General features: G+C 35.4%; 2 long non-coding RNA genes across 2 annotated transcripts; both read left to right on the forward strand.

Annotated features, from left to right (window-relative positions):
* Positions 1-19616: 19616 nt before the first annotated feature.
* On the forward strand, positions 19617-23124 carry LOC141480417 (uncharacterized). The gene is made up of 2 exons (XR_012464325.1): positions 19617-20722; positions 21660-23124. It is a non-coding gene; the product is annotated as an uncharacterized lncRNA (long non-coding RNA).
* Positions 23125-23618: 494 nt separating this feature from the next.
* LOC141480422 (uncharacterized) lies at positions 23619-24882 on the forward strand. Its single transcript, XR_012464332.1, has 2 exons — positions 23619-24784; positions 24841-24882. It is a non-coding gene; the product is annotated as an uncharacterized lncRNA (long non-coding RNA).
* Positions 24883-27548: the final 2666 nt, after the last annotated feature.

A 27548-nucleotide genomic window follows, 5' to 3' on the forward strand; every position in this document is an offset into this window, starting at 1 on the left:
AAAAACCGGAAGTGACCTGTTTTTGACGGATTCGAAACCTTCTCACCCTAAGGAATCCAAAAATACCATATGTTTCAGTATACGATGATTATTTCATTATTTTTGTCAACAAATTATGTGTTTTGAATCAAACTTTTGCAATTACATTACACTCGTAGTTGTTCATAACCCAACAACTTTTAATTTCAAATATGTTCAATGATTTTCTTCAAATGTGCAATTCTTTCTATGCTATTTCACATTAGATGCTCGATATTATACTTTTCATAATCTACAAATGACATCATTTGAAATGAGTACCCACATCGGTCTGTTGCTGTTAGTATAATGAAAATAGGTTATAAGGCCCTTTTGGCTTCGACAAATGATTAATTATGTTTCATGACATCTAAACGAATCCATTGATGTTGAAATCTTCGAAATCGGAGGACCGGAAGTGAAAACCGGAAGTGGTCGTTTTTTGATGGATTCGAATCCTTCTCACCCTAAGGAATCCAAATATATCATATGTTTCAGTATCCAATGATTTTTTTCATTTTCTTTATCAATAAATTCTGCGTTTTGAATCAAGCTTCTGCAATTGGAATAAACTTATAGTTGTTCATAACCCAACATTTTTTAATTACAAGTTTGTAGAATTTGCAATTCTTCCTATGTTATTTCACATTAGGCGTTGGATATTATATTCATCACGCCATATTTGTTTTTTCTCTGTCGATGAATTCTCCATTTCTTATCTTTCATTTGACGTGCTGTATGCGACGATCCGATCATTATTAGTGAATATACAACTCAGTGCCCTTCTGACAATTGCGCTATTATTCTTTGTAATAACTCATTCATTATCACACACGCCACCACCTATCACGCTGACTACGTCACTTTCAAGCTTTTAATGTTTATCACTATTATTATTCGACCCTCATTCTCCAGTTCAATTTCATCTAGCACAATCAATCGAGCGATATTTGATTTCTCCATTCTGATTGGCTGACCGACACTACTCTGTAACAGAAGTTAGGTTGGGTGTTCCACAAGGTTCCGTTCAAGAGTCTGAAAATTCGCAAAATGAATCTTCATATGACAAAGCATGGACTTTAGTCATTTCCTAATGATGCTAACTTGGTTAGCGAAACGCGTTAAATGATAAATGACTGTCATATTGAAACACGAAAAACCGTTACGACAATAACGATGAAACGATAACGAATGAACGCACGGAAAACGGTCGAAAACGCACGAAAAACGATCGAAAACGCACGAAAAACGATCGTAAACGCACGGAAAACCACGTATTTCGAAATGTCATTGTCGAATACTTCGCTCTCCCATTGCCCTCATGTTGAGTCCACAACGCTCAACCTTTCGACATTTTTGGATCTCCTCTTTCTCCTGATGATGCTAGCTTGGTTAACAAAGATACGAGACTTCCGACATGTTGGAACGCTAGACTTCTGTTGAATCGACATGTTTTTTTTTTAAATGATGTATTTTGAAACGCCCTGTATACACATTAATATCATATTTCAAATCGACATGTTTTTTTCCTTAAATGATATATTTTGACGCACCCTGTACACTTCGACGTCATATTTGTTTTTCAATGATGTATTTTGTGATACCTGGTACACATTGAGGGATCGCACGTTGAAAACTTACAGCCTCGTGGAACTGTTATGTTTTTTCTTAAATGATGTATTTTGACGCACCCTGTACACTTCGACGCTATGTTTGTTTTCAATGATGTATTTTGAGATATCTTGTAACATTGAGGGATCACACTTTGAAACGATACAGCCTCATTAATCTGTAATGTTTTTTCTTAAATCTGAATCATTATTATTAATATATCACTTTCGCGCTTCCAATTTTCGTCGAGTAGTTCACGATTAATTCCAAAACCGGCAACGCTATATTGCCCCATAAACAATGATTTATTGTACAACTGGCAACGCCGAACCTGCCATGCTGGCATGTATTGACATTTGACAGATGCAGTCTTATGTGTCTAGTGTTTACAGTGTCCTTCTTCAACCAATAGATAGTTCAGCTAGTGACTCATAGATGACTCTGTGTGTTCTATAACTTTTGTTGTTTCCATATACTTTTGTATCGATGAATCGAGCGCTTATTTTTGTGTAGTTACTGATAACAGGACATGAAACAATTCTGTACGATAAATTATTCAAATGAATCTCTCAATATACGCAAAGCCACGTAAATTTGTGCATCGATTACGTCACACGCGCCTCACGCTCTTACACACACATGCACATCTTTACATGAAATATTAATTATTTCCCAAATCTAAGTATATTTTCCTATCTTCAATATGATAATGACGATTACAATCTACGGAAATTAAAAAAAATGCTGTCAAGTATAATGAATGAGTCAATTTCGGTCCCGACAAAACTAACGCTATAAATACCCAACATTCGCAGTTAACTTCAATATCTTACGATGGTGTAGAGGCTAAGGACAATGTCTACGGCGCGGACGATCCAGGTTCGAATCTCATAACTATAAACTTTTTTTAATTAAAATCACGTGACTGGAACGTGACAAGGGGGCTAAGGGAGCTGATAGGTTAGGTGGAGTACCAAGGGGGCCGAGGGGCGGAGTTCCACGCTCAAATCGCTACGATACTCGTTCCATCCTGCGTCGATTTCGATGACGCTGATAGGTTACCCCCACTCCCAAGTGTGCCAGAACATACGTTGTTCATCTACTTTTGTCAATGATGATTCGCAGTTCGGTATTTTTTGAATCAATGTTTTTTTTTGACGTATCGTAGCGCTGGTGCAATGAATTCTTGGAAATAGTTCAGGGTTGATTCCTTGGCTTCTTTAATGTGATCGTCAACATATCTTTTAGTGACAGAGTCTTCACCGTCTACAGGTTCACCAATATTCTGCAACCGCTTATTCTGAATGTCATAATCACCATGTGGTGTGAGAATGAATCCAACACCCGATCTTCCAACAAGTGGTTTACTAACACCACCCCTTCTACGCCCAAATTTATCAATTGTGGGATGCATAGTTAGATCGTCTGTGAGCAACTGAGTCAGCTTCATACATCGTGTTCATTATATTACGAACAATAGACTAATCCTTCTTCACGTAATTCCTCGAACTCCAAAGCAAGCAGAGGCGATCAACCAGTTCTTCGAGTTCATTCCAATAAACATAATCTATATGCTTATTTCTGATATATATCTTTTGAGTGGGCATTTTGATTATGCCGGCACCTTCTCTACTGGGGTTCTGCAGTGGATCTCTATTGGATAATAGTGGTAAGATTATTTCTCGATATTTCAATTATTTGATAGTAGACCCTGTTTTCTCTCATTGTATTTATACGCTGCCTTCGTTAATTTGAGTATATCACCATAAGCGGTCATATCGGAAGAGGGGATATTTCCCGATGGTACTTTCATGAATAATAATTTATATAGTTTTGGGGTACCGTGATAAGTGGCAATAGTTTTACAATTTTTCTTGAACACAATTTTCTCATCGATGAACTCCACATCAGCTACACCCATTTGTAAATTTACCGTTTCAGTGTTCATGTGTACTCCAAAGACGGTATCGTATGAGGGATTTCCTGATAGTAACTTTTGTATGTGCTTTTGTACCTCATCACCATTATCAAGCACATTAGATGATTCTAAATATGAAGTTGTCGATGGAGAAGCTTGAAGATCCTTCGAGAAAGCCTCTTCAAATTTCGGTTTTACCTCACTTTCAACTATATTTTTGGCGGTGAGTGGTGTAACACTCTTTGTTGTCTGCATCACCTGATTTATCTGAGATGCTCCCCAGTATTGGCAGATATTGCTTTCAAAGGTGTTATTATTGGCTCATAGATTCTTTCGAGTGCTGAATGATCACCTAAGCGACTATTCTTGATATAATTGAATTTTTCCCGAACGGCATCTGTTGCTTCAATTAACTTTCTTTTCAAACACATTTCATCATCATTTTTTCCCTCCATAATGTATTCACTTCAAGAATGTGTACAATGAAGCGTCGTCCACAGTATCTAGCACTCGAATGATTCAGTTGTTTCAAGAACGTCAAGGATATATGAAAGCATCAAATCCTTTGCGATAATGTCCATCTAGCACTTCTCGATCCTTATCAATTACTAAAAATCCATATTTATCCTCCCAACATCTCGTACACATATCTTTAAATTGCTTGTATGTCACATCTGACACGTGGTCAGAAAAAATATGATTGAGATTCATATCATCTTGTTTGAATAGCACAATAAAATTTGCATTATCTCGAATCAATTGTTTCGGGACTCGTGAATATGTTTGGGCTAAATAAAAGCAATCCACATTTTTATGACGACCCATACTGAAATATGAGTAGATGTTTACAGCTGATTCTCGGCCTCCCCCCACCACTATGACGTATTAATTGCTTATTTTTGTTGGTTTAGTGAAATCAAGGTGATGTGATCTAGAAGTGTCTGGTGCATGGACCATTCAGAATTTTTACGAGATTTTGTGTGTGTGTGTTACGTAATGACGTAATTGCATTTGGTTGTTGGGGCATATTTTGAAGATCATCCAAGTAATGAATGTTCCATCGGTGTGAGTCCACCAAGCGGTGTGACGTCACAGCAGGCAAGGTACAGGGTTTATCATGTGCATGTCTGTATACAAACATACGTCTGCATACTTCAAAGATCCTCCAAGTAATGAATGTTCCATCGGTGTGAGCCCACCAAGTTAGTGGTGTGACAGCTGCAACCGTTCAGCAGTAGGAGAGCGAGATATGCACTCCACGGCGTATGGCTGAATAATGCTTATTCATCTGTATGTCCTCACCTCTGTCTCGATGCGGTGAAGGCTATGACGTAATGCATCGCTCTACCCTCACGGTCGATGGTGACGCAGGCGGCGAGGAATGTGTTAAAGTCTACCCTTTTCGAGAGCGCAACGACCACGGCTTGTTCGTATCGACACATCTGCTAACGCATCCAGTGTTGAGAGAGACGTTGAGTTGGGGCATGTATCTGGGAAGTAGGGAGAATGTATTTAAGAAGCGGACAAGTGTTGCTTATGTCAGTTCTGCAGCAGTTAGCAATTGGTAGAGTGTTATTCAGTTCGTAATAAAAGGAAGACGTTGAGTGTATTTTTCTGTTGGAAATTGTTTATATTTTCATACATATTTTCATCATGTCCGTTTCAAAAGTAGACTTGAATAAAATCAATAATTTGATTGTACAGGAGGTTGAAATATTAGAGGAAAAGGCCTTATCATCATTGCCAATTGATGAAGTGTACATAATTAAAAATATGTCAACTCATTCTACAAGGTTTGGTAAATCAATTTTATTAACTTTGGAAGATGTGAGCAATGATAAATTATTTAAAACATGGCTACCAAAACGAATTTCGTTGCAATTCAGTGATGATGATATAGCTTGTATCAACTCATCGGGTGGTAAATATACGATGGTGTATTTAGGTCAGAGCCCACAAAGTTTTGCTGGCATGAAAACGCGATCTTTTGTCAAATTCAATATGATTGAATAATAATAGTAATTATTTATAATGAATTTCTTTTTGTTTTAATAATATTCATATATTAGATTATTTAGCTATTAATTATATGGAAATATAAACATTACTAACATAGTTGAATACACTCACTTTATAACTACAAATAAAATGGGAATGTGAGTATTATATCATGGAAACAAATTGGAGGTTATTTATTGTTTTTTATTCGATTTCAGTTCCACCATTCAAAGATGTGGATGCAGTATGCGAATCAAGATTGGATTGATGTTGTAGATCTCAAATCATCGGTTCAACATTTGTCGTCTGAATTGAAGGTGTTGGGTGATGGAGCCGAACATGCAAGCAATTACGATATGAGTATATGCTATGATGAAGAACAAGTCGAATTGTGTCTTCGTGATGCTGAAAACTATTGGAATGGTGCAAAAGTTTGTGAAAAATTTTTGGATAATGAATTGGAATTGTGTCAACTTTGTGAGGTTATGATTGAACTGAACCTGAGAAGATTCCTGTATAGACTCCAACCATACTTACCAGAATGGATTATTCATCACTTTGAATTGAATGATGAAAATGGAGAGGAAATTGAAGATGAAGATATATATATATATATATATATATATATATATAAGTATAATCAAGAAAAATTACAATACATGATATAAGTCAATTACAAAAAAAAAAGATTATAAAACAGTACATTATAGAGTGGAAAAATGAAATAGTATCAATAATTCGAAGAGTGTCAATATCTGCTGTGAACTGAACCATCCAATGCATTGTATGTTAAAACTGTATCATGCAAAATTAATGCATATACTTTGGTGTTGTCTGGAAACTTGATCTTCCTGGTCTCAAACTCAATCTTTATATCAATAGTTGATGATTTCGTTGCATTCGGTTGATGGGAACAATCGATGATGAATAGTGAATTCTCTCTAAATTGTTCAATGTCCATCAGAGGTTCACTCATATCTTTATCATAATAACTTCGTTGGAAACTTTCAAAAGCATAATAAGCAGGAGCATCAAGTTTTTTATCGAAATTCAAATTCCAACGCTCATATGGATAAACTTCAGAATTCAAGTGTACTCGAATACTATTGATATCGGCAGTTATGAATTTTGTAACATCCTGTGTTCTATCTTCAGATGTGGTAGTACTTTGGAATGCTATGATGACAAAACGAGGAGTTTCCAGAGCGTTAGTTGTTTTGATGGCCCATATGTCTGAAGAAGTCCCACGTAATGATGGGAGTTCATAGAGGTCCCACATTCGATAAGCCAGCTTAATTCACGCCGCTTTTGTTAATTCTACTCAAAAGTTTGAGCTTGTGTTTATCATCTGGTACAATATGTCTTATTTTCCATTTTATTTATTTCCAAATCAGCATCAACCTCACCTATATATGAGTTTTTGAATGATCGAGCGATAATCAAAATCAACTCCTGTTTAGCATTCAAGATACTTTTGTTGTAATCTTCAGCAAAACCCATCAAATATTTCAGTGGTAGTTTTCCACTAAATACATGACTGTTTGTATCCAAGATATCTTGTTTCAATTGTGAAAGTCCCCAGCCAGATGTTAATAATGTGTTAGCATGTGATTGTCCAAATGATATCATGGTTTTCATTGTAGATGTTATCCCGGGTTTTCTAACAACAGCCACTTGTTCACCACCCATTTCGTAACGAATTTCATCAAAGAGGAATGCGATTGCATTATTCGAGAGATAACATGTTTTCGTTACGTCTTTGGGGGTGAACTTACCTTCTATGTAAATGAAGCTCTCAGCAATATCTAGTATAACATCTTGATTATTGATTGCAATTCTGATTTCATCCGAATTCCTGAATAGCGGTGATCCGTAGGGCTTATATGTGTGCTCATGTAAACTTATGAGAGAATGATCGAGCACTGGTTCATCGAATATATTCAACTTTTCACTGTTTGTTTCGAGCACCATTGTTATTTTCTCACTTTCAATCCAATCGATTTCAAAAATTTCAGATCATTAGTAGACAGAGCGTTATGTGTTAATTGTTTAGCATACACTTGAGGATTTTTTTTATGTGCACTTTTCTTTTTAATTGTGCACTTGGTTCTGATTTGGGATTGTTCAATACGATTTTGTTTGTTATAAAGGAAACCCATAACAATAGTTATTCGATTTTCTTCAATTCCAAAATGATGAAAATCTCTTCTTCACTTCCAAAATCGATAAGGTTATTTTTTTGATCCAAAATACGCACTGTAATGTTGTGAATCAATTGACGACCTTCTGGACTGACAGGCATATATATAATATTGTGTGGTTCTTTTGTAAGATTGTATCCAGGTTCAACATCAATATCGAATGAGAAAAGAATGTGGGATTCTTCACCATTTATATAAGAACCAGATATTATATTGCAATCTAAGCGGATAAGTCTCACAGTTGTAATATTTATTGGTAATGAGGATTCATGTATCTGATTCGGTGGAAATATGCCATGAGCAAACCCCATCATGTTTGCTATAGAATTTGGATGTGTCAGATCAATTTCATATTTGGATCGCATTTAACATTTGAATGTATTATTGTTGGCGTGTAGATAGAAAATGTCATCTGCAGCGATATCATTTGGTTTTTTACCATGAAACAATCTGAACATGATATGTTCATTGATCTCTTCTATTTCGTAAGCACCACATGGAATTTCAATTGTGTACTTTTGGATTATCGATGGATTGTCATTACCGATTCTGAAACTTATTAAATTATTTGCTTCAGTTATATTATCCATAGAATCCCAACAGTCCTAATCCATAACGACTGTTCCTATCCAATTCAATGGGTGGAAAAAAATCTGCACTCAAGACACTTGTCCCGACAGCTTGTAGCTCGAACTTTCGTGACATGACTGATGAACTTTTTGAAACACATTTCAATTTATTGTTGTGCACAGCAACAGCACATCTGAGACAATTTACACTTTTTCGAAGGTGTTGTATTGAAATGAATATCATTTTTATTGATACCGATATTCATATCCTCTATATTACAAATGCAACACACAGATTTTTGAGGTATTGGACCATCATTCACATCCGAATCTGAATTTTCATTGGCATGGTGTTCGTAACAATATCTATATTTCATTATGTCGATGTCATCTTGTAGATGTTTGGGTAACTTTTCCCAAACATATGCAATCTCATGAGCAACACATGCAAGTATCACTTCCTTGGGCATATTTGCAAGCATCACTTTATCCATTTTTTTCAAGGTACCATATTTTGAAAACATCCTAAGTGAAAACCCCATTCCCTTGATAACCTCTCGATCCAGTTTTGGTGTTGTATCCATTTTTATTTGGAAAATTATTCAGAGAGAAACTGTAAGCACAAGTGACCACAGAGAACTGTATTAAATATCTGCCGACGATCATAGTTATATTTGATTTTTACATTCGAACATTTTCGAAAGAATCTAGTCAATTCCAATGGTGGTGGTAGATCTCCAAAACTATCGAAATATGTAACTTCTTTCCCACATTTTTTATATGCTACCCAATGTGTTCCTGGTCCACTTATTCCATCTAAATTTACAATAGCTGTCTCGTTTTTTCTTGGACCTGAAGAGGGTAATGTGTCCCGCATAAAAACACCACGAAAATGTGGAATTTTCATTTTTTGTGCATAATATGTGAGATCGAAGTCGGTGAGAGGCCTCTGAGGTAAGGGAACAACTAGTTTTTTGTTTTGTTTGTGGGTTTGTATGGTTTTAAATATAGTCCTAAAACTTTACGGTACGGTTTGAGGTATATTCCATTACCGCGTTTTCCCAATGCTACAGCCTCTAAGGTTTTATTGTGGCGATTGGCTTCCATCAAAGCCGCTGTGCTGGCTTTTGCTGAATTCACAGCCTTGGTAATGCCAGCAGCGGCTCCAGCCAAACTCCCTAGTGCGGATAGTCCAGCAAAAATTGGTATCAATGGTAAAAGTCCACCGATCTTGGGAATAGGAATTATGCGTGGTGTGCGGATTTTCTTTCTATTTCTGATTGAAAGTATAATGATAGCTCTGAAAATAGTTGTTTATTGTCTTTAATTGTAGCCCTTAAAAGGGCTGTTTTTCCTATTAACCCTTACAATGGTATGGACTAACGCTCCTCATCATCAGAAACAATCATGATGGTGTCATCATCTGAATCATCTGTATCTGATGATATACTGATGATGTCATCCTCATATTCATCAGATTCATCTGAATCAGATGATATACTAATTATGTCGTCCGCATGATCATCTAGCTCGTTATCCTGTAGATCGTCTAAATCATCTACTTCCTCTTACATACGTTCCGGGAAATCATCAGGAAGATCGTAGATGCGTTGCATCATTTCTGCGAAGGTTGTACTGAAATGATCAAACGTAGAATCTATTTCATGTACCTGGATGGGTCCTGTACTCATCATAGAAGACTCTGGTACACTCATCGGTTCGGTGGTGGAATCAGCAATCGACATTGTGGAAGAATGATGTAGAACTGGGATTGATACTATATTTATATTGATAAAATGGAGGGGGTTGAAGTGTAAATGTAGAACAATTCAATGTTTGAAATTCGAAAGCACCAAGAATAACGATCTTCATGAAAACTCTGAGTGAACATTAAGAGAAACTCTAAATGATTATTATGAAAAACTAAAAACGGAGAGGGAGGAAAACACTGCCCCAGCCTCGTGTACACCAACCAAAAAGTGTGTACTCCGTGGAAGGAAAGGAAGGGATAGGATATCGCCAGCGTCATCGTCGTCATCATCTGTGGTGTCTCCAGGCGGTGGGTCACCCCATTCGTCATCCCATTGGTTGGGATCCGGATAATCCCCGTCCGATAGGTCAGCTTCATCACTCCCAGTGACATGCTGAACCTGCACCCTGTAGTCATTATTCATGAATTCGAAGGGAATGTCATGAGGTGCCGTTGTGGAGTGCACGAATCCTTCCTGTATAGATGCATAGTGAGGCATCTGAGGCTCCGGGACACTATAGGGCTCAGTAGTTGAATCAGGTTCCATGTTGGAGGTGGCTGATCAACTGAATATTCCAACAGATAATTCCTACTTTTATACTTTTGAAAGGGAGTGGGGAAGAGTGGGGATGAAAGAACTTGGAATTAAAATTGAAAAAAGAAAAATTATGAAAAGACGAAGTGAAGAAAACTGCTCCAACCATCGCATTGTTCAATGTGTACCAAACCAAAACAATGTACACCCTTTATTTCACTTCTTTTTTCATTTGTTTTTTTTGTTTTTTTATTCACAAAATTATAATTACAAACCTAAAACTACCATGCTACCTAATTATCCTAGAACTATCCTAGTTGACCTAAAAACTATTTACCTATATTTAAAAATTTCTTAATAAATATGTTTAGTTCATTATTGAGCTCTATCGAAGAGGTCTCTGCCTTCCGCCTTTCCTTCAGAGATGCAGTCCTTCGATCTAGCTCGGCCATCCCCATTAACAACTCGCGCCGCCGGCTAGCAATTTCATTCTCCTCCCGGGAAATGCTAGCCAACGCGGCCTCACTATTTCGTGAAGCGAGTGCAACATCCCTACACCTCTGTAGGAAAGTTTCCATCTCCTGGGGTTAACCTCTCCGATAGGCTCCGGCACTGGTGGCACTTGTGGCGCGATCTCCCCGGCAGGCTTCGACACTGGTGGCACGACCTCCATGGCAGGCTCAGGCACCGGTGTAAGTTCCATGGGTGTCAACATCGCTAATGGTGCAAATTGGGTGAGGATTTCACCTGGAGATGGCACCCTCGGCACCGGCTTATATGCCCTCCGTCTTTCCACTGTAGACATGTAAAAAAATAGTTTTTTGAAATTTATTTTTTTTTCAAATTTAAAATTTTTTTTTCAAATTTTTTTTTGTCAAATAAAAAATTTTTTTTTTCAAATTTTAGCAGTTGGGAAAATTTCAAGTCAGAAAATTTCAATGCCAGTTCTGGAACATTGAAATATATATTTAATAATAGTTGTTGATAAGTTTCATTATTAATTTTTCAAATACACATTTTTTTACCTAACCTAACCTAATCAGGCCCTGCCCAGGCAGGCTATTCCACTTCACTATTCACCATGTAGGTTCAATTAATACGTCATCTGTTGCTTTTGGTTTTGGTTCTAATACTCTGATATTTGGGTTTATGTCCATTCCTGGATACCACAGTAACGGACCATGTGCACTACTTGAACTACCTGAATTAATTTTATGTTTTTTCTCCAGAACTACAACTCTCTGCTCCAAATAATCATATTTTTTCACTGTAGATGCCGTAGATGTTGTTATATCGGAAATTTTCATTTCTACATCACTTTTAAGACTATCGTATTTACGACTCAAAGTTACCCAAGCCCCTGCAATTTTGTCGTCGAATGCTTGACGTGCATCGCGAGCAGCATTACCTATTGTGGATTGTATTGCAGCTTGTAGGGCCTGAAGTATGACTTCCTTTGTTGCATTAATTTCTCCCTCAAGATATGATACAGTTACACAATCACTCTTTTCAATTGGTTCGCTTGTATTTTTCAATTTTTTTTTTTGCATGTCATAATGACCATCTTTTGTTAATTTGAATCCATTGCCGGGTGGACCTCGAATGACATTATCTTCCCATTTTCTTTTTCTGCCAAATTTATCAATTGTTTTAGACATTGTGCACCCACGATGATTCTTTTCAAACTGATATTTCTTTCATTTACATTATACTATTGTATACATTAGTTGATTAGGAAAATAGAAATAAAACAAATAAAATTTTCATCATTTTATATTCATTAAAGAAATACATATACAATAATAATACAATAATATCACATTACATAAACATCAATATTGAATTTTCCGGTTTTGAAGATATTGAATTTTTCCGATTTTAATGATATTGAATGGTATTTCAGTCATTGATCTCGGCATACAATAAATTAATCAATTGATCCAGTGGACTCTCTTGAGATTGTGATTGTTGAATAATATTACTTATCCAACGAATGTTCTCATTTGGATCGTTTTCATAAAATTCAATATCATTATGACCCCAAGGAAGAGTGTGGGTAGTATTCGGAATGATAAATCGTTTATCGTCGTGGTATGATAATGCAACTTTATTTTTCAATTCAGTATACATATCATGCAACACGCTTCTAAATGAATTCATCTTTCTGAATATCATACCACCTTGTTCGACGATTTTTTGATAATCTTCGCATGTCAATTCATTCTTTATTACCGATCGTTTAACCCCTTTGGCTTTCTTAAATTCACCATCAACAGATTTCACATAATATGCTTTAGCACCTGTACCATAAAAACTCATGATTGGATCATTTGGAAATTCATCTTTGAAGTTACCCAAGACTGAACTTGTTACTGGAATATTGAATTGGTTAACTATACTGTAATTGGATGTATCAAATCTACTTATGTTAGTTTTCATGAATTCATAAAAATTTTCTGTGTTTACTTTAAGAATGAGCGAGTCGGTATCTGTCTAAAGTAAAGAGACATGTTCATCAAAGTGTTGTTTGATGCATCCATAGAAAAAGTCATACATGACTGTTTTAGATAATTCTAATATGGAAAATCCCAAATATAATGGTTTATCGTAATGAACCTTAACTCTACCCAATTGAATGGCAACGAAATTATCAGTGAAAATTGAACAATTTTTGAAATTTGGTTTGGCTATGAGAGTGCTAGCACTCATATTTTTCTTTATATTTTCCCAATGTGTAACGAGTCTAACATCAATTCGATTATCTACATTCTCCATTGTCTTTCCATATACCGCAATATTCATTAGTTTATAGAAATCTTTAACAGATTTGTTGTTAGACCTATTACGCATTTCAGTATTAAGATCTATATAGGGTTTCATCCAGCATGATTGTTTGAATTTCAATACTTTATGTGTATTCATTACAATCAATCCATTTTTGACAGCTTGCTGTAGATTCCTATAATGAACAATATATTTTCTTTTATCATTCAAATTTGGAATTAATTTGGGAATTTTCGATTGTGTACGAGGTGGTATTATTTTTTCGACTAAAAATGGAAGATCAGAATGTTTATCATGCAACTCTTGTGGATAATGAATGTCCACTTCAAACACATACCCATACGGACTATCAGTACTCACATCCATCACATCAAGATTAAGAATTTCATTTGGTGTCAACCATGTAAATTCACTTGTTGGTAGAGGTTGTGACATACTGTGACCGTATAGATTTGTTGCATCTAAATATGTAATGAATGTGGAAGGTTCATTGGGATTATAATTCGGTAAAAATCTATTATTTGCTATATGTTTCCTCTCGCTACATTGACTAATTCCACCTCGTATACCTTTTTGAAAAAAGTGAATCATATCAATGTCAGTTAGTAATTCCAATTCAACATTAGTGAATTTCAACATGGCATCCCATGATAATCCAGGTGCAGTGTAATATTGTGCCGGATCTAAGTTATATATCTCTGAACTTGTGGTGCGGAAGTTTTCAAAAATATCACATAGTAGCAATACATCCGACTTCAAATACAAATCAGAATATTCCCCCAAATTCTGACACTCGAATAAATTCCAAACATTTCTAGCCTTATCATAATCAGTTTCCGATATATGTTCACAATTGAGTGTGTCATAAAACTGATTTTTTGTCGGAAGTAATGGATAATTCAATTTGTCGATGTCACCAACAAAACTATATGGAAATACACCTTTCTGTCTCATCAAATTGAATTTCTCAATTTGTGGGAAATGTTTGTGCATCTCCAAACATTGATCGGAGGTCAAGTTTGCACCCAACTTCTCCAACGAATTAGTCATAAATTTATAACTAGCGATAAATCTCATTTTGAGATAATTCTTCCTAACCACACCATCTTTATCGGTACAGCAGTGTGTAAAGAGATGCTTCGTGAAAGATATATATTTCTCTTTAGTTTGCGGGATAACATCAACTTTCTCTTTATTCCTATACAATTCTTTTATGAATAAATGACAATCATAACCACTTAAATTATGAAAAATGATAGGTATGAAGTTTGGTATTTTGAAATTTAAATTACATTTCGAGTGAGCGGCATGTGATCTTTTCTTTCCTGTGACATGACAATGATCTCTAACTTTGACTTCACCATCAATAAATGCTTTATTACATATACCACAAGTTCTGGCTGCAGCAAACTGTTCTTCTTCTTCGACAGTTTGTGTATCCATTGGTTTAGGGTATCTGAGATGATTTTCATGTATCTCTTTCAAATCATCTTCAATGCTACTCACAAATTTCTGAGCAGCATCTACACCCCTATATGTAACAAATTTTGACAAATCATCATTATATGAACACTTTATCAAATAAGCAAATGAATATGGGGCATGTTTGAATGTTTTAATCGTGTATGAACTTTCAGGATTTGGCTCATTCACATGAATCGGTTTAAGCACTGATTCAAAATCAGCATACACTACAAATGGCACCCTCATTTGTCTCTCAAAGTTTTCAAACATTAGTTTATTTTCCGCAACCATTCTACCATATTTATTGATCTTTAAATTAGTAGTTGGTGTTGTGGTACTAATGTGATTACAACCATACATATTATGACGTAAAAGCAATCTCTCATCAGAAAAATATATCAAACATCCGTCACAAAAATATTTTTTCTGTCTATGAGCTGATAGTTGATTAGAAACTAATCTTGAAAGATCTTTGATCCAACAATAGTGACCATTACCGGAGTCATCAGTTATAAGCAACAAATTGACATGTCTCCGGAGTCTTCTCTGTGAGTATCGTAATGGACCAATCACTTCATACTTCATTTTACCCTTCTCAAATGTACTCTCTAAACTAGTCTAAACCGTAAACATTAATTGAAATATCATTCCTATCTTCGAATCTTTCAATACTCTTATTATTAACTTTAACCGGAAAATCCATACCTGTGACATCTAAAACAGTGGAAAAATGTGGATATGACGTAAGTTCGGACACTCGACTATCTGCAGGATATAATGTTGATGTTATAGCCCAAGCAAAACAATATTGATCTTCATTACGAACATTCACAACAGCTTTCTTCCATTGAATACATTCAGGCAGCTTCACATATGAACGTCCTTCCAGTGGACTGTATTCATTAATGTTGACCTCAAGAAACAATATATTTTCACAAGTCCAACCTGAATTATAAAAAAAAATATATTACTATTCAATCTTATTGAAATTAAAAAAAAATAAATACCTGAGTCACGTTCCTGGAATTCAGTCGTTTGAGCCACAATTACATCGCGGAATCCATCAAAAACGTCATTCAAATCGGAAGATTGGTCCACTATTTTATTTTGGGAATTAAATGACTTCGTGTCCCTCATATCTTGAGTCTGAAGAATATAATTCCCAAAAAGTTCCATATTCACCTTGATGCTTTTATGGATCCTGATGGCCGATTCCAGTAATTCAACGACCTTCTGTCTAATCTCATTGAAAAATGATATGTAGTCAGTGGCTACAATCGAACTCTCCACCCTGTATGTAGCAATGCGGCAATTGAATGCATTCGTTATAATTTGAACACCGTCGGACAATTGAACACATGCATTATTTTTATGACTCATGGTACTTCGATGAGAATTCACTTGGGTCATAGGAATTGTCACATTACAACAATTGCACGTATACATAGGTGTTGCATTATCCACTCTCACCCGTTTCACTGCAGGCCCTCCTTGGCAACTCTGGAGCTGATGCCGACGAAGATTATCACTACGAGTGAAAGATTTACCACAATCACAGGAATACATTTTCTATGATACGTTCTCACTAACTCACTTGATGTAAACTAACATAACCTACACTGGTCCGCTTCTTAAATACACTCTGATCGTATCCGTCAAGACGACATAGTTACAGTTACACCTCTCAGTTACATGCACCAACTCAATCTCTAAGTTGGACACATTAACGGATGCCGATATGAACAAACAGCGTTGCGCGTTGCGTACAGGACAGATGTCGAGACAGAGGTGAGGACATACCGATGAATATTCCTTACTCAGCCATACGCCGTGGAGTGCACATCTCGCTCTCCTACTGCTGAACGGTTGCAGCTGTCACACCACTAACTTGGTGGGCTCACACCAATGGAACATCCATTACTTGGAGGATCTTTGAAGTATGCAGACGTATGTTTGTATACAGACATGCACATGATAAACCCCGTACCTTGCCTGCTGTGACATCACACCGCTTGGTGGACTCACACCGATGGAACATTCATTACTTGGATGATCTTTGAAATATGCTCCAACAACCAAATGCAATTACGTCATTACGTCACAAACACGCACACAAAATCTCGAAAAAATTCTGAATGGTCCATGCACCAGACACTTCAAGATCACATCACCTTGATTTCACTAAACAAACAAAAATAAGCAATTAATACGTCATAGTGGTGGGGGGAGGCCGAGAATCAGCTGTAAACATCTACTAATATGATCGTATAACATCCTGTTATGTCACACATCACATCATCGAAAATGAATATTGAGTCGGTTTTGGCATCTGAAGGCTCTACTATTTCAGCTGCATTATTGGCGAAAGTGTAAAATCCCAATCTTTCAATTGGAGCTAATACTTCACGTAAATACTCATATTTGGGTTGATAAAGGGACTTTGAATAAAAATAAACATTTGCAAATCGTAATCCTAGAGGGTGAGTCAGTAAAGAAATCATAACATTTGTCTTGCCGCAATTGGAAGGTCCAATAATCAGACCACGAATGGATAGTGGAAGTAAGGATCCATGACGTTGTTTCACACCGCTTTCCGATCCGCCACCCACTTTTTCATCGAAATTATCGATGGAAAATTGGTACTTCTGCTTTAGTATGTGCATTGTATGACAGTTGGAGACTATATAAGCAGGTCTCCATATCGATTCCTTCATTAAAATGGGGGTTCTGACTATCAGTATTGCGGCCCTGGTACCAAATTGCAGAAAAGATTAGCAAGAGGTGATCCGGGTGTCAATCAACTGGATTCTGCATGTCGAAAACACGATATTGCATATTCACAGAATCCTAACAATCTTCCAGCTAGACACCTAGCGGATCAGGAGCTTGCAGAAAGTGCTTGGAATCGATTCAAGACAAAAGACGCATCTATTGGAGAGAAAGGAGCCGCTTGGCTAATTACGAATATAATGAAGGGAAAACGGCGATTTGGTATGGGTTGCAAGTCACCATCTAAGCAGTCACGAATACAGAAAAAAAGGGTCCTACCAAGAAAAAAAAATCAAAAAAACTATTGCAAGATTCTAAGGTGATAGCTTTTGGTTCTGGAATCGTTAAGAAAGTGCGTGATGTTCTACACAAAGCGGGAGGAAGTGAATTTGTTGTCAAAAATTCTAAAAGAGTAGCTGAAATTGCACTAAAAGCAGCACGCAAATATACGAGGGCTGCGGGTGGGAAAAAGAAAATTCGCACACCGCGAATCATACCAATTCCTAAAATTGGTGGAATACTACCACTCATTCCAATTTTTGCTGGTTTATCGGCGCTAGGTAGTTTAGCCGGTGCTACAGCTGGCATAACAAAAGCAGTACAAGCAGCGAAAGCGAGTAAATGATTAGGAGTCTATTTGAAACCTCAAATTTCAAAAAACTCATAGATTTGCTACCTCAAAGAGCTCTCTCCAACATCGACCTCAACTAACATGCTAAGAAAATGATGATTCCATATTTTCGGGAGGTATATATGCGTGACAATTTGCCAAAATCGGGACCACTCCGATTTGAATCTGCCATAGTAAATTTGGATAGCCGACATGGTCAAGGGACACATTGGTTAGCATACGGAAAAATTGACACTTCAGTGATATATTTTGATAGTTTTGGTGATTTACCCCCTCCAAAAGAATTGATTCACTATTTTTATAGGGGTTCAAATCCCATCAATATTATCACATATAACTATGAGCGTAAACAACAATTCAACACAGTGGGTGTGCATCGCATGAAATTGCATCTGCATGGGATAAGTTACCACAAAATCTACAAAATGATATTGATGTCTTGAAGTATCAGTACTGCGTAGACCATCAGAATAATTCCAGCGGCAACAGCAATAATTCCGATGTGAATGATGGGACACTTACAAGAAAAATTTTCTGTTGTTATTGTAAAGTGAATGATGTGAATGTAGTCACACATAATGGACAGACCACCTGAAAAACGACGATTACTCCACAATTTCTGCTGTCAACAATAAAAAGACATGAATAAGTGAAAATTCATCAGTCATGTCACGCACGTTTTCATTGTCGGGACACCTAGCGAGTTGAGCGCCAACTTCTACCCATCCATCGAATTGGATAGTGGCGCTAATTATGGTCTGGGCTTACACGGTTTCTATTCCTATTCATATTCAATGTGGATATGAAAAATAATGTTATCGCCTATTCTAAAGAGGCTAGCTCACCTCCTATCATTATAAAAATTCCACCCGGAGCATATGAAATTGATGAAATCAATAAGGTGATTCAAAAATTCATCAAATCCAAAGAAATGCAATTGGAAAATGGAGCTGACGAGAATATCAATGGAGTATTTCTCCTACACGCAAACAACAACACTCTGAAATGTGAAATGAGGTCGAAATATTACATCCATCTTAAACATGAAAACACTATTGCCGAACTTTTAGGGTTCGGCAATAGTGGCATCGATGAAACTCATGAATCAACATTGCCCGTAAATATCAATAAGGCGAGAATTATTCGTGTGGATTGTAATGTCACAGCTGGAGCATATTCAAATGGTGATGAAATTCATAGCATCTTTGAATTTGATATTGATGTAGAGCCCGGTTACAAACTCACCAAGGAACCGTAAAATATTATTTATATGCCAATCCAGCCTGGCGGTCGTAAGTACTCCGACAATATCACTTTACGCATATTGGTTGATAATGGTAATCTAATCAATTTCAATGGTGAAAAAAATAATAGTTAAATTGGAATTGATTAGGCTATAACGATCATCATTTCTTATATGTTGATTCACAACATCGACGATCGTCATAAGTGTATCACAAAAATGAATGGTGGAAGCATCGATAAGTTTGGTCGCAGAAGTAAGGCAGTTTCAAATACTGTTTTGCGAGGACAACCCGGAGTTGGTTTTGAATTGACTTCCGATGGAAACTTTGATATGGAAAATAAACGTTTGAAAAATATAGCCGAGCCTGAAGAGAGTACGGATTGTGTTGATCAGGAATATGTTGCTTTTTACATCTCAAACATCAGAGGAGAATTAGATTCTGATATTGATAAAATCAATTTGAGATTAGATGGAGTAGAACTATATTCCGCATCAGTCAGGGAAGATCGCATTACGCTTGGGCTGAAATTAGTGGAAATTGTAAAAAAGTGATCATCTGTGAAAAAGTCAGTATAAAGCAGGAGTTAACTCAGTATTTATCATTTCCTAACGCTGAGCGAGTGATAATAATTGATAAAGCTATTAGTTTCACCATAATTGTTTCTAAAAAATGGGGTTGTGCTCAATAGCCAGCGATTAGAGCAGCGGCAGCAGTTGAATCAGCGTAATGCATTTGGTGGAGACTATGATCATGTGCATTTAAAGAAGAGAAAATCTAAAAGTCGATTCTGTGATGTGTTTTGTGACAGAAGTTATCTATATCATTATTGTTAGATTGGCTACAGTGACTGTCGGAACCTACCTGTCATATTGTAAGCACAGCTTACTTACTATACAGCTAAAACACTCTCTTGGCGGGAACGGTTTGCGTCGATCCCCTCGCGCAAGCTTTATGCCCCGCCTCTTAGGGGAAAAGACGTCTATGGCGTGCAGTCGGGAGATCAGTATTACTTATTATACGTTTAGCCGTCATAGGCGGGTGTATAATTTTGTGCATTTTGTTTGTGATTCTTTTGAACATAGTGTTTTATTTTTGAATTTTTAACTGTAGTAAAATGAGTGACAAAAAACCATCAGGACATCATCATGTTTGTGCAGTGCGAAACTGTTATATTAAAGGTTATAACTCGAAGAAGAAATTCTATCGTTTTCCTAAGGATGCGAATCGGTAAGTTCTTACATCATATTTTTTTGCATATTTAAGTAAATAAAAAGTAAACTTTTGATTATACCGTGTTGTCGTAAAATTGTTTGGGAATATATAAGATAAATTACCGTCAAAGCTGGTCAAAGCGTCAACTTCCAAAACCTTAAATATCACCCAGCTCTCGAAATAAGTACCTGCCTCTTCTTAAAATAGATCCACGTTCAAGTGGTCGAAAGATGCCCTTATATCCAAGAAAAAGTGGTATGTATTTCTTATGCGGGGACACATTATGCAGTATGTATATTTTTTCTGGGGAATTTACAGTATGCAAAAGCGTAGTGTTCTTTTAATGGGGTATTTTTTTTGTTTTTTTTTTTTCGGGGGGTTTTTGTATGATATTTTTTCTATGGTGTTTTTCCTTGTTTTTTCTACATTACTATTTTTATATATATCAACGACTATTAATTGTAATGAAGCAAATAGGAATACAGGTTGTCCCTGACAAGAATGAACTCTACAGGGATCTCGTAAACCATTAGGGCTACAAATTTGTTTAAGTTAGGAAAAAGTTGGGCCCCACTAAACCCTGCAGTATGATTTCGAATACTTCCGAAAATATTTTGGGAAAAACCGAATATTTGATGATGACTGCGGAGGAAGAAAACGTTGGGTTAAAAAGTGGCTATGAAACGTGAAATTTATTTTGTTTTATTGTTTTAAATTATCAGAAAAAGATAATAATGAAATTGGAATTTTCGGTTTTTCCCAAATATCTTCGGAAGTAATGAGAATTTTCCAAATTTTAAAACATCATCCGGCAGGGTTCAGTGAGGCGCAACTTTTCCTAATTTGAACATCTCTTTAGCTCTAATCGTTTATGAGATCCCTGTAGAGTTCATTCTTATCTGGGACACCCTAAATAGAGGTGTTGTTTAAAAATGTTTTTATTTATTTACAGAGCCAGAATATGGGCAATGAAAGCCAATCGCGAGGACCTATTCGGAAAACTAATCGACTTACATCGAAGTTACTCGATATGTGAAATCCATTTTGAAGAGAGGATGTTCACTAGTCACTTTCATACACGATTAGTAACCACTGCAATTCCTACCCTATTCCCGTCTCTCGAGGGTACTTCCAGAACTGATCATTCGTATAGTGCACCGCCCTTGCAACTTCCTGCAAAAATACTACTTCTAGATGACAATGTTATAGTTCCAGGCGGGGTTCCACCTCCACTATTTGATTCAGGTATTAAAAATATTTTCTTAATTTAAAATAAAGCTTAATGTTTTGTATACAGGGCGAAACGAAGGGTGAACCAAAAATAACTGTACAGTGTTTTCATTTTAATTGTCCCACTATTAAAAGACTAAAACCTTTTGATTTTTTAACCTTTTAAAATGAGCTAAAAATCGCATGATATCTGTACATGTCAAGTTTTGTTAAAGTTTTTGTTCCGCCCTGTATAAAAAAATCTACGAAATAAATTGTTCCTTGCTTAAATGCAGGATTTGATTATATACTTACACGAAGATTAAACCAAGACTGTCTGGAGAACCATTTCGATAAAATCAGAAGTGGAAATGGGAACTGCATTAACCCAACAGCAATACAGTTCCACAGAACATTTAAAAAGTTGCAATGCGTCAACTTGCTTAATTCAGGTACAGAAAACTGTGAGGCAGATTCTGATCAGATGCTTTTAAGGCTTTCTGACTGCAAACACGATTTTGTATCTCAGGAAACGGATAAAGTACCCGAACAAACAGACGCAATAAATAGCATGCATTATTCAAATAATGAAATGTTGCAAAAAAATTTTATACGGTACGTGTGTGGGTACCTTTTAAATAAAGCGTTAAAAATCCACTCTTGTGATATTTGCAATACTTATAGTAAAGACCATGATGAACTAGATGATTCATCTTTTTACTGTTTTCTTAAGGCATATGAAAATGCGAATAAGGACACCTTCGGAAATTTGCAAATGCCTAATGACGAGTTTCTGGAACTAATTTGTAAAATAGAGCAAATATTTCAAGAAAACTTTGAAAAATTCGCAACTAAAAGTAATATTTGCAATACTCTTTTAGATATAAGTAACCATTTGTCTTTTAACCATCCCTGTAAATATTTCCCCAAAGAATTTGTAGTAAGATTATATTTACGAGTTATAGAATATATTACACTTTAAAAACAATAAATGGTAATTTTAGAAATATCAACAAAAATAAACTAATAATATGGAGAAATTTGTAACATATCTGTAGGTACTTTTATTGCTACAAAATATATTATAATTTGTTGTCGTAAGTTGTAATTAAATTTTTGATTTTATTTTTTGTCTATTGAGTTTTTTTTATGTATTAATGAATGTTGTATTCTTTATTACTGTTAATAAATCATTAGTATTATTAATAGGTAAGCATTTTTTATTTACTTTCTTTTCCACCTGTTAGTTTTCAATTATTGGGCAATACAACTTATTAAAAACTTAACCTACACAACTTCATTTTATTATTATTTTGACCTTCTCCCTAAAAAACTGAGATTATATTGACTGCATCACTGTGCGCCTGTCACAAGCAATAAATGCAAAATTGTAAGTACTCTGTCGAACATTAAAATTCAGACGCGAAAATCTTAATTATTTTGCTAGCTGAGAAAGGACCTTAATAATGACCTAGCATTCAAGAAGAATAGCTAAAGCTAAATCCTTAGGAACAACATTATTGCACAATCAACGACTTTCATAAATCACTATTCTTTTCGTAAAGTTACAGATAACAACTCTAATATCGTAATTATTCTGACCATAATTTTATAAATCGCTCCTTGTCGGCCCACACCAGATCTTTTAATCTATAATAATAATAATAATAATGTTTATTGTGCAAAAACAGATTTTATACACAAAGGGAAAAGGGTTAGCCGGAGGCTATCTTCCACCCGTCCCATAATTAGGAAAAAAAAATAAGCATACAGTAAGAAAGACTACCTATAACAATAACAATTACAATAGACACAAAAATAATATAAAACAAACTATTATGAGATTATAAAGATAACATAAAAGATTACAATCGTTTTTGAACATCTAAGAAATTAATTTTCAAAGTACTTTTGAATTGATATATAGACAAATGCATATACGGTAATAAATTATTTAGATACTTTGGTGCAAAGTAAGAAAAACATCCCTCAAATTTGGTGGTAACATGATATGGAATGGTAAATGTATCTTTTCTTAAATTGATAGAATGATTATCAGATCGCTTACTAAGTAATCTGAACAAGTAATTAGGAGTTTTGCTTTCCAATAGTTTATATAAGAATACAGATATGAGATAACGAATTCTAAACTCAATATTCAGCTGATCTAATTTCAATAAATATGGAGTTACATGATTACGGTAGTTTATGCAGCACACAAATCTCATACAAGCATTTTGTATACGTTGAAGTTTGTGTTTATTATAGTCTGGTAAGAAGTTGTAATACACTGAGCTGCAATATTCAATATGGGGATAAATCAATGATTGAACTAATTTCAGCTTTGTTTCTTGAGAAAGCTGGAACTTAAACTTGTATAAGGATTTCAGTTTAAAAAAACAAGTTTTGTAAATGTGTTTAACGTGCTCGTTGAACGAGAGATTGTTATCAATATATACCCCTAAATTTTTTGCTGAACTCACCCAGTCAATCGGTTCATTGTCAAGAAAAAGATGAAAATTTGTTTCAACTTCATTTCTTTGTAGATCAGATCCCAAACATAGGGCTACTGTTTTATTTGGATTAATTCGAAGGCCATGATTTTTGGAAAATAGAAATGTATTTTCTAAATCCAAGTTCATCCTGGTGATAGCATGGTAAATATTATTAGATTGACTTGACAGATATAATTGAAAATCATCAGCATATAAATGTACGTCGCACTGGGATAACGTGGCAGGAAAGTCAAAAATGAAAAGAGAGAACAATAATGGACCTAGAATGCTACCTTGTGGTACACCAGAAGAAGTTTCCTGAAGAGATGAGCATAATTGACCATTATCCAGTATAACCCGTTGAGCCCTTCCTGTGAGATAGCTTCTCACCCAATCTAAAGAACTGCATTCAAACCCAATGTATTTTAGTTTACTCAGCAATAGTTTGAAGTTTACCAGATCGAATGCTTTGCTTTGATCAAGCATAACTAAAAATGAAACCATCGATTTGTCCCGAGAAGTAGTGATATCATTGATAACCTTCAACAGAGCAGTGTTGGTACCGTGTTTCTGTCGGAATCCAGATTGCACTTCTGGAAGTATGTTAGCTGTATCCAAGTATACTTTGATTTGTTGTGTTATTATTTTTTCAAAAATTTTTGAGAATGCTGGTAAAATACTTATTGAACGTAACTCGTTGAAACAGGTGGGTGTAGGTATTTTGGAAGTGGGTAAAATATTAGCAATTTTCCAAAGATCAGGAAAAATGCCTTGCCTCAGAGACTCATTAAAAATATGTTTTACTTCATCTATGCAATATGGAATAATGAATGAAATCATTTTAATATTGATATTATCGATACCGAAAGCATTTGATTTTATTTTATTGATAGCTTCAAAGATATCCTTATTGGATATTTCCATAAACGAGAAACTTGCATTGACATTGAATCTGTTATTACTATAGAATAATAAAGTATCACTGTTAATTGTAGAATTTCCAGTGACATTAAGAAAAAAGTTATTGATTTCTTCTGGATTACGCAGTTCTTGCGGTAGTCTGTTGATTTGTGAAGAACTCTTTGTATTCACACCCCAATATGACAAATTTTTCCAAATTGCTTTAGAGTTTTTTTATTTTTGTTTAAAATATATTGCATATATGCAGTTTTTTCACGTTTCAGAGCGTCATTAACGTAATTCCGTAGGGTTACATAATACTTCCTTGAAGCCGGTGTTCTCAAAGATAAATATGTTTTATGAGCTTTATCCCTGGTTTGCATCATGAGCTTGAGGTTGTATGTGACGTAAGGCAGAAATTTCTTTTTACAATTCAACCTGCGGATAGGAGCATGTTTATCAAATAAATGTATTATACAATCATTTAAAAAGTTTACTTTAGAGTTCATGTTTTGTAAATCAACAATATTGCCCCATGGCATGTTCGCAGCGTCGTTATGAAAATTAGTGAAATCGAAGTTTTTGTAACTTCTGAAGTATATTGAATCAGTAGGTGATTGTTCATGTTGAAAGCTGGTTACACAGCTGACCATTAAGTGGTCTGTAATACCATTCATATCAATAGTATTAAAACTTCTTACCAGTAATTCCTTATTTATACAGATGACATCTATGAGGCTTTCAGATGTATTAGTAATACGAGTGGGATTCTCTACAATTTGACACATATCAAAAACAGAAAGCAAATTAATGAACGATTGAGTATCGTTAGAATTTGGATTCAGGAGATTAATATTAATATCACCCACTAAAATTATAACTGTCGTTTCTAAGTAGATTTGTTCTAAAATTTCACATAAATCATTGAGACATAAATCAACCCTTGTTCCTGGTGGACGATATACAGTTCCGAAAGCAATTTTATATTCATTTAAGTGAACGATGATCCACAACTGTTCCAAGCCATTAGCAGTGATGCCTGAGTGATACACTTTATATTTGAGAGAGGACTTTAGATAAATACAAACACCTCCGCCTCTACTGTTGCGATCTAGCCGTACCAAGTTGAATTGAGGAATTGAAACAAACTTATCTGGGAATTCTGGGTTGAGCCATGATTCTGTCACACCAACAATTGCAAACTCATATTCAAGTATAATGTCTTTGAATATATCAAAACAATTATTTAAGAAACGAATGTTTATTTGACCAATTTTGAAGTCTAATAGTTTTTTGAGGAGGCGATGGTGGGAGTACCATTTATGTATCTAATATATATATCTTCATTTCCCTTTTGCTTGCGTTCGTTCAATTCCTGCAATATCTTTTTCAGGTAATCTCTTTGAAGTTTTGTTTTGTCTGTGCTGATTTGAATGTTTATTTTGAGATCTTTCAGTTTACGCTTATTTTTCAGAATGGTAATTACATCTTCTTTACTATTGAGCGTTACTTTCAAAGGTGGAGGGTTGGCCCCATTCCTTCGGCCAATTCGATACGTAGTAATATCACTGGTGCCTACAGTTGGTGCTATGGTCTTGATGATTTTAATAGTTTTGTTCAGATCGGTGTCTTGATCATCCCCATCAAGTTTGTATATAATTAGATTTTTTTCTCTGCGCTGTCGTTCAGATACTTCGTTTATTATAACTTCTGTAATATCCTGGTTTTTATTCATTTTCAATTGCATCACCTCCTGTTGCAGGTTTTTCACAAGTTCAGATAACTCCTTAATAGCTTGGGAGAGTTTTAGACAACTTCCACAATTAGTACCTTCAGTTTTTTCCGTACCTCCGCCTATGCATTCTTCGCATTTATAAATAATTCCTGGAGTATCGCTAAATAAAGCACTTTGCTCTCTAGAAAAACCCAAACATCTGGTATGAAATACTCGAGTACAAAAACCACATTGAATGCCTGGTGATTTCTCACCTAATGTTTTTGTGCATTTTACACATTTGCTTGACATTTCGATGAACTTTATAATTTCAACTGCACTTAAGAGGAATGAATAATTTTTACTTGAACTGCACTGATGGATTCTTCACACTACGAACTAATGGAGATCCAATATTCACTAATTTTTGATAAATATTAATAAGAGAAACTTGAATTTATCGAAGAGCGATTGAAAACACGTCTAGCTTATTCACGTAGAACAATAAGAACGAACTATAACA

This window comes from Leptinotarsa decemlineata, unplaced genomic scaffold, assembly GCF_025532065.1.
Source record: "Leptinotarsa decemlineata unplaced genomic scaffold, Ldec_3_MD MMD2_P_RNA_scaffold_8, whole genome shotgun sequence".
Classification (NCBI taxonomy): Eukaryota; Metazoa; Arthropoda; class Insecta; order Coleoptera; family Chrysomelidae; genus Leptinotarsa; species Leptinotarsa decemlineata.